The sequence below is a fragment of the Octodon degus genome, unplaced genomic scaffold (assembly GCF_000260255.1).
Source record: "Octodon degus isolate 3935 unplaced genomic scaffold, OctDeg1.0 scaffold00036, whole genome shotgun sequence".
Taxonomy (NCBI): domain Eukaryota; kingdom Metazoa; phylum Chordata; class Mammalia; order Rodentia; family Octodontidae; genus Octodon; species Octodon degus.
In genome coordinates this window covers 12,247,189-12,255,712 of record NW_004524612.1, presented here as the reverse complement: position 1 = coordinate 12,255,712, position 8,524 = coordinate 12,247,189, and the positions used below count along the sequence as shown (strand labels likewise).

At 47.4% G+C, this 8,524-nt stretch overlaps 1 long non-coding RNA gene across 1 annotated transcript in view; it reads left to right on the top strand.

Annotated features, from left to right (window-relative positions):
* The window catches only part of LOC111816633, an 8,842-nt gene extending 420 nt beyond the window's left edge, over positions 1 to 8,422 (top strand). The window contains exons 2-4 of the long non-coding RNA XR_002820990.1: positions 4,804 to 4,888; positions 7,557 to 7,700; positions 7,811 to 8,422. This is a non-coding gene — a long non-coding RNA (uncharacterized LOC111816633). The remainder of the gene's footprint in view (positions 1 to 4,803; positions 4,889 to 7,556; positions 7,701 to 7,810) is intronic.
* The last annotated feature ends 102 nt before the right edge of the window (positions 8,423 to 8,524 follow it).

The following is an 8,524-nucleotide window of genomic DNA, read 5'->3' as shown; positions in this document are numbered from 1 at the left end:
GGGGGGTGATAGGATCCGGCTTTTCTTCCTTTTCTTTTTTGTTTCTTTCTTTTTGGTATTGTGGATTGAACCCAGGGTTTTTGCACTGAGCTACATCCCAAGCCCTTTAGCTGTTGTCATTGCTATTTGTGTTCATTTTGAGACAGGATCTCACTAAGTCCTTAGATTGGCCAGTAGGTTGCTGGTTGGGCTTGACCTTGAGATTCTCCTGCCTCAGCCTCCAACAGTAGTGGGGTTGGGACTCATTTTTTGTTTGTTTGTCTGAGACAAGATCTCATCATGTAGCCCAGGCTGGCCACAAACTTGCCTGGATCCTCCTGCTTTGGCCTCCCGAGTGCTGGGGTTCCAGGTTGCGCTACCACCCTGGCTTCATTTTGCTTCTGACATGTATGCTCCTTGAGCGTCTGCCCCTCGAAGGGTCGTGTCATGCGTCGTGTCGTTCATCATGTTGTTGTGTCTGGGGCAGAGCTTGACAAGTACTGTTCTGGCGTGAGCAAGGGCTACCCCGGAAGCGGCCTGGATGACAGGATGAGGGTGGAAACCCTCTGTCCTCTGGGGCGACCTCTGGGCAGCAGCACGCTGTCCAGTTGCTTGTGCCCATGTCCCATCTCCAGCCCCCACAGTTCTACTCACACTGCCCCAGTCTCTGCCTCTGCCTCTGCTTGCTTCTTCCATGTCTGGCCTGGGCGTGTGCTTCTTCCTCCCTTGCTTCTTGTGGCGTGGGGTTTCTAACATCAGGCTGAGGACTTAGGTGAGACAGTGCTCTATACTGGCCACAGTGGCCCAAGGGGACAAGCAAGGGACAAGGCTGTATGCAGGTTCTGAAGGGAGACAAAGAAAACAAGGGACTCTGTTCATGGCCTGAGAAATGAGAGCCCAGGTGGACATGATCCGGCAGCAAAGGGAGCATGGGTGACCCCTGAGTAGCCACTGTGGTGACAGGTGACTCAGAAACAGAAGTATTGCAGTGCTGCCTGAGGCCTGCAGGGCCTTGGAGATGTCGGGTGTGGGACTGAGAGGGGGAGCCAGGTGCGTGAGGGCCAGGGGAGGTCAGGAGGAGGTGAAAAGAGAGAAGCTACAGAAACGAGAAACTTAAGGGGCTAGGAATCTCAGGGAACCAAAGACAGGTGTAATTAGAGGAAGGAAAAGAGGGAGGGAAGGAGAGAGAGCAGGTGAACTGAACATGTTCACGTCCTACAAAAGGTCAGCCCTAACCCCCCTCCTCCTGACTGTGAGCTGGTCGTAGTGCTTCCTTTCCAACAGGTCGAAAGGGAAGCAGAAATGGCAGGAGGCCGGAAGGCTCCGTGGATTTGGTTGGCTCCGCTGTACATCATTTGCGGGGGATGGGGCATCCCTGCGGTGTCTTGTGGACACTCTAGGGTCCCCATGGAGAGGAGCAGGGCTGAGGAGCCGTGGCCTCCTGCCCACAGCCCACGCTGACTGCCAGGGTGTGAAGGGGCTAAGGGGGGAGTGGCTCTGTCCAGCACTGGGGGAAACCTGGGCTGTGAAGCCTCAGGAGACTTTGAACCAGGGTTACGCAACTAAAGTGTAGATGGGTTCCACTTGCGAAAGACTACAAGTTACTGTATTTTTATTGTCTTAAGTTCCTAGCAACTGCCACTTTTTATTTTTATTTTATTTATTTTGAGACAGCATCTCCCTACACAGTTTAGGCTGGCTTTGAGCTCACTTTACAGCCCAGGCTGGTCTTAAACTTACAACAGTTCTATTGCCTCAGCCTCCCAAGTGCTGTGATTACAGGAATATGCCACTACACTTGGATGTTGAGGTGATTAGTTTTGTGCAGTGGACAATGCAGGCACTGAACTGTCAGAGGGGGAGAAAGGACAGATGCACATTTGGGTCCAGATTTCAGGGGTCCCCCAGGACCGGGCTGATGCCAGAGGGAATCCGAGAGGCTGGAAATGAAGGTGCTGAAGCTGAGAGCTTCATGACAAAGGGACCCAAAGCAGGCATAATCCTGTTGGCAGATAAATGCAGTATGCTCTGGGTGAGACCTGGGGGGACAGCGTGGGGTGCAGATGTGTGAGCAGGGGCTCGATAGTGTCAGGCAGCAGCCAGGTGAGCTGCTAAGAGGTCTCAGCCCCGCTCGGATCCGTGCTGTGCTGGGGTACTTAGGAGACTTAGGACCACCAGGCTTCATTTAAAGCCATAGCTGGGAATCCATTCAAGCAAGAGGCTCTGCAGTCATGGGTGCAGGTAATGGCGGTGGAAGACAATCCCAAGGACATTGTTAACAGTTTGGGGCTGGCAGTGCAGCCCCGTGGTAGAGAGCTCCCCCTGAAAATGTGACCAGTGGGTCTGTTTCCAGCCCTGAAAAAAGTTTGGGAAGGAAAAGAGCAGAATATTCCAGCAAGCTTAGTGGACTGCGTGTGGGTTTCTGGGCTCTCCCTTGAACCTTGCTTGACCCAGGCACTAAGTCTGTGTATCAGTAGCTCACACCCACAACACAAGCCTTACTGGAGTCCCACAAATGCAAAGGGCTTGCACCTCCTCACGTGAACCCACAACACACACCTTACTGGAGTCCCACAAACACAAAAGGCTTGCACCTTCATAACATGGCATTTAGGCCGAAGGCACTTGAGACACCAAGATTATTTTCTCAACTAAGATTAAATGTGAGTCTTATTGATATTTCTCATGTAAAAAACTATTCCTGCAAAACAGCAACTTGTTTCTCACAGTGTTTGAAAGAATTTAGCTGGAAAAACTAACTTCTTTTTTTTCTTATTAAACTTTGTTTTAATGGGTCTCAAAATTCTGTCACAGATTTTTGGTCAGGTTGTTTCCATTAAAAAGTATTGATTTTTAAAAACTAATAATTTAAAAACTGCCACACGCAAAAATAATGTTCCATAAAACATTCTCCTTTCCTTCTGAAGGTTTTACGATGCATTGTTGTCATAAGCAGTCTTTCACTATTAAGCTTAAATGGTCAATTGGGAGAAACACTTCTGAGGCCGGTCTTCCGCCATGTGTGTCAAAAGCTTCTCTGACTACCTACCTCTGGGTCGTTTTGCTATTTGCGATATGAGACAGTTTCTTTTCTTTCTTTAATTAATTTTATGAGACAGTTTCTGTGGGTGTCATCAAAGCTGTGGACAAGAAGGCTGCTGGAGCCGGCAAGGTCACCACATCTGCCTGAAAGCTCAGAAGGTTAAATAAATATCCCTAAAACCTGCCACTTTTTTTTTTTTTTTTTTTTTTAGATAGCATCTCCCTACACAGTTTAGGCTGGCTTTGAGCTCACTTTACAGCCCAGGCTGGTCTTGAACTCACAATAATTCTACTGCCTCAGTCTCTCGAGTGCTGTGATTACAGGAATATGCCACTACACCCGGATGTAGAACACTATTATAAAGACAATTTTTCATTCTATACGGAGATGACAAATATTTGTTGCTACATAAGGACTTTTTTGGTAGGGGAGATTAGTATTTTTATTTCCTCTTATAAAAAAATCCAAAGCCCCTTTTCTATTCCTGGAGGTGGGCACCTCATAGAAAGCAGTTCAGTTTTGGGATTTATTCAGGCTTTGTAGAACAAATAAACAGTGCCTAAGTATATAAATAGAGATACTCTGTGATCAGTACAGTTTCTATCAAATTCTTCCAATTCTACACCAGCATAAAGTGGGGGAAAAAAATCGCAGATTCGAACACTGTCAAGCTGGGAACCATCTGTATAGCGAATGCTTATATCCTGAAAGTATTTTTTTCTGAGTTAGAGTTAGAAAGATGGTAAGTTGGAGTCCACTGAAAGATTACTAGGACAGTCATACGCATATACTGTATAGTGTGGGAAAGCATGCAGCATTAAAGGATATGGATGCATAGACGTTTCCCTAGATGGTAAACAGCAGTTCTAAAAATAAGTGGCAGCGCTGGGCTGAGGGGGAGGAGGGAACAGAAAAGGCCCATTGAGTGTTTTCCGAGGCCAGAACAATGTAGCATTCTAGGCTGTATGACGTCATTTTCAAAAAATAGCTGCTCTCACTCACAGATATGGGTTCATAATGAAAACGTTTTTTCATTTCTTTTGGGAAGAGGGAGGGGAAGGTTGGGGGCAGGAGTAATCAGTGACTAAGTGAGATAAATGTTCTAATTGTCCCCAGTCTCCATGTAAATAGAAATGTAACCGGCACCAAGCTGCAAGGTCACATGTACATTCTGTCATAAAATTGTGAAGCAAGTGGCCCATTCCACTGCTTAGCTTTATGGCTGGTAAATCATGGACGTCATGTATTTTATTATTAGTTGATTTTAGTAGATTAGAGACAATCGACCACAACCAGAGAAACATCTCTGAGGATGCTTTGATAGTCCTTTTGGGAAGGATGCTAAAGGTGTGGCCCAGAGAGGTGACAGGGCTGGCTGTGCGTATGACAGGTCTGGTGGGCCTCAGGGTGGCTTCCACAGGCAGACGGTGTCCATGCCTGCAGAGACCCTCCGTGCCCCACAGGCTTCTGTCCCTCCGCACCCGAATGCAAAGCTTTCTAGTTCCACAAGGGCATTGTTGCCAGGGGGGTGCTGGGAAATGTTCAACAGCTGGGTGTCCGGAGAACTTTGGGGGTCTAAAGGCTTTGTCATCAGGGTGATTCCTGGCTCTCGCTCTGAGTCTTGATTGATCATGATAGGTCTATATGGTTTGGCTTCTCATCAAAATAGACATCTCCTTGGGAATGTTAGAGAGCCAAGTTCCTTTCTCTCCTTCCTTCTCTCCCTCTCTCCCTCTCTCTCTCCTTCCCTTCTTTATGAATTACTGAATCCTCTTTGCCAGACACTGAGTCCAACAGGTGGAGACCAATATGTAACACTGGCCTGCTTGCTGAGAGATGGCACCTGACCTCTGAACACAAAAGCTGGTTAGTTCCACGCAGTCAGGAGTAGGGAAGCAGCAACCAACCCACTGACAGTCACAAGCGCCCGTGTCTGAATCCATGGCGAGTGAGGTCAAGTAGCGGCATCAGGGGGCCATCAGTAACTGTGTCCTAAGCACACAGGGGTCCTCTTCTATCCCCATCCACCTTGGCCCTCCAGGGGCACAGGCTCCAAGTTCATGGTAAGGAATATTTGTCTTAAAAAAAAAATAAATATTTGTCTAACTCAGAAATAGTGACTGACACCTGCAATTCCTGTGTGCTAGTATTGCAGGCAGCCAAGTTAGAGAAAAATATTATAGGCAGTCAGACAGGGCCAGGCCCTCGAAGGAGACAGCACAAAAGAGGAGATGCCTTACAACTGTGGGAGGGGCAGATGCTCCGGCTGTGAACCAGACCTAAAGACCTAAAGGCCAAACAAATGCTAAAAGAGTAGTATCTGGGATTGATATTCTAACTAGGTATGATCACCTAGAAAGACCCAAGTGAGTCACTAGCCCAACCCCCAACAGAAAGAGACCCTGTCCCATATTCAAACCCCCAACAGGAGAAGACCCTGTCCCATATTCATGCCCGCTTGCTACGTGACTCGATTTCCTATTTGATACTGGGTTTAATCAGTCTTACCTGAGCAGTGGTGCTTGTAATCCCATTGGTTGACCATAGCTTTGTCCCACCTCCTGCCCACCTAAGCGAGTTCCCATTCTCTCTACCTTAGCCTCACATGGTTTTCCACTATAAAAGTCCCTGGAAGAGACAGCTTCCCGGGGAACTACCCACTTGGCCCCTCTCCTGTCCCTCTCTTGGACAGGAGCTTTCTTTCTCTCAATAAATATATTCTAATTTCTGCCACCTTCCGGGAACCCCCAGACCCAGTCCTAGCCCAGGTCCGGTGAGTGTGGGGAGAGCTTCTGGCTACCCTGCGCCGGCGGGATCTACTACTGGTCCCAGCGCAGGCGCAGCGTGGAGTGTGCTGATCTTTCCATTTCCAGCTGAGATACCCGAGTTTTTGGAAAGACAGAAAACTTGAAGTTATTCACCTCCTTGGTGGCAGAACTCACACTGGATTCTTCTTTCTTGTGTTCTGCACTGCCTGCCTCAGAACCAGTTGTGTTTCACTAGTGCTGTTAGTGCACAGGAAAGATGAAGCCCGGGAAGCTGGCCCCAGGTCACATGTGGCACAGCTGCTGTGTTCCGGGTACAGTCAACCTAGGGACTCTGGGTCCTGTTCCCTATGCACACACAGAGACTTTCCTAACAGTCAGGTACAGGAAGCACTGGACGAGACAAAGTACCAGTGTCAAGGGGACCAACCAGGGAACTATTGTCATAAGCTAATGGCCACATGATAGAAGGTGGAAAAGAAGAATGTATACACTCCCACGGAGTTATGAATCTTTTGAAAAACTGATGAAAGCCACAGCCCTTTAGGCTGAAATGTACACACTCAGCTTTGCCTGGAGTTTCAGATCGGTCCATGATCCCCACCTAAGAATTGCTACCTCAAAGGGAACTTTTATCAGATTTGACTGATGTGGATAGCAGAAAAAGAGGCAGAAGTCAAAATGATGTCAACATTTGATCCAATGGTTTGTAGACGTGGAGGAAGCCGGCAGAGGGAAGCTCCTCCTGCTTTGCTGATTTTTGTGCCTGAGTCTCCAGTGAATTGAAGGGGATGGTAACTTGGGGAGCTGCTGCTCAGAAGTAATTACTGGCACTGTAAAATTAGACAATCTTTCTGGGGAAGAAGATACAGAGATAAAAGCAGGGACACACAGCCAGAAGAGGTCTCCAAAGAGATAGGAAGAGCAAGGACAGTGCCCTGTGTCCAGAAGAGGAAATTACCAAGGAAGCGGGTGGCCCTTCATGGTCTTTATTGCTACAGCAGAAAGAGGAGGTGATAGTGCCTCAGCCTGCATCCAGCGGAAACAAGAAAACTCTTGGAGTTCTCCAGAACAGAATGTGTCCACGAGAAATAAAACTCACATATCAATAACTGAAAAAAAAATATTCTGCTCATAACCTCCATTTGTTCCTAAAATTCATTCTTCAGTTTTAGAGAATACAAACTCATGCAGGTCAGGCTGGGAGATCGTTTTTCCCTATGTCATTTGGAGGTTCCCTATATTGTTTGGAGGTCACCCACATGAGATCAGTTTTTCTCCCTGTATCATTAGGAGGCTGAGGCAGGAGGATCACAAGTTCCACACTGGTCAGGATGAGACCCTGACTCCAGAAAAAACAGGTATTTTTTCCCCAAAGGGTCTGTACTACACATTATAATGTTTTTCCTATCACTCCTTAAACAATGCTGGGTAACAGTTTATGCACATAGTATCTACACTGTCCTGGGTATTATAATCTAGAGATGATTTTAGTACATGGAAGGATGTGTGTGGGTTACATGTAAATGACATGCCATTTTATGTAAGAGACTTGATCTGAACATTGTAAGTGGCTGAGATTGTAGCCTTAGAGTCAGAGTGCTAGGACAGCACTTGAGTTCAAATCCTGGGCCTTGTTTTTCTAGCAAATTCCTCATCCCAGGGGTCCCCAACCTGAGGGGGCAACAGACTGGTTTGGACCTGGGCTGTGCAGCAGGAGGTCAGTGGCAGGGAATGTTGCCAGCGGACCCCTGTCCTTCTCACTACAGCCTGAGCTCCGCGTCCTGTCAGACCAGCCTGGGGGCATTGGATTCTCATCGGAGCTCAACCCTATGGTGCACATGCCGGGCGTCCAGGCTGCTGCTTCTCTGAATTGTCCCCAACCCCTACCTGTACCTTGAAATCATTTTCAGGTACTTGTAAGCCATGCAAATAATTGTTATGTGGGATTATTTAGGGAACAATGGCAAGAACTCTGCGATTAGTGCAGACTTAATTTTTTTCTGTTATTTTTTATCTGCAGGTGGTTGAGTCAAGCATGGGAGGCCAAGGATGCCCAGGTGACAGTGTTGGCAGAAGGTCGACGCTCTGGGTGGAGCTCATCACCTCGTTCACCAGCCTGGCGACAGCGCCTTCTGGAAGCATTGCAGCAAGTGTGCCATGAAGGAATTCTCTGTAACCAATTCTGGTAATAATTGGATTAGATACTTATTAGCTGTAGATTTGAATAAAGCTGCAGTGTTGACTTCCTGTTCAAACGAACAAGGCTGCTTCACAGAAAGCAAATGATACCAGGTGAAGTTAACACCCAAGACTGCCTGGTAGGATGCAGGTCAAGCTCGCGGTCGGATTATCTTGAATTAGCAAACAAAACCTTGAAATGACTAGCTCCATTGTGTAGAACACGCTATGCATATGCTTATGGCCAGCAGACCAAATATACCTGCTTAAATAAAAAAGTGGGCCTGAGACTTCAGGGTCTTGCTTTTAAAAGCACAGCATGTGCAAGATAATTTATCAAAACAGAATCTTTTATACTAAACCAATGATGTTAAGTGAAATATAACTGATTTTGTATTTTGGCTGGGACTGGATATGTACATGTGTCTGCTTTTTTTTTTTTTTTTCTTTCCCCCCCCCCGGGGATCTGGAGCTGGGACTCAGGGCTCCCACATCCGGATCAGGGCTGCATGCTCTGCCACAACTCCTGTCTCTGGCCTGAGTTTTCTAGCTGCAC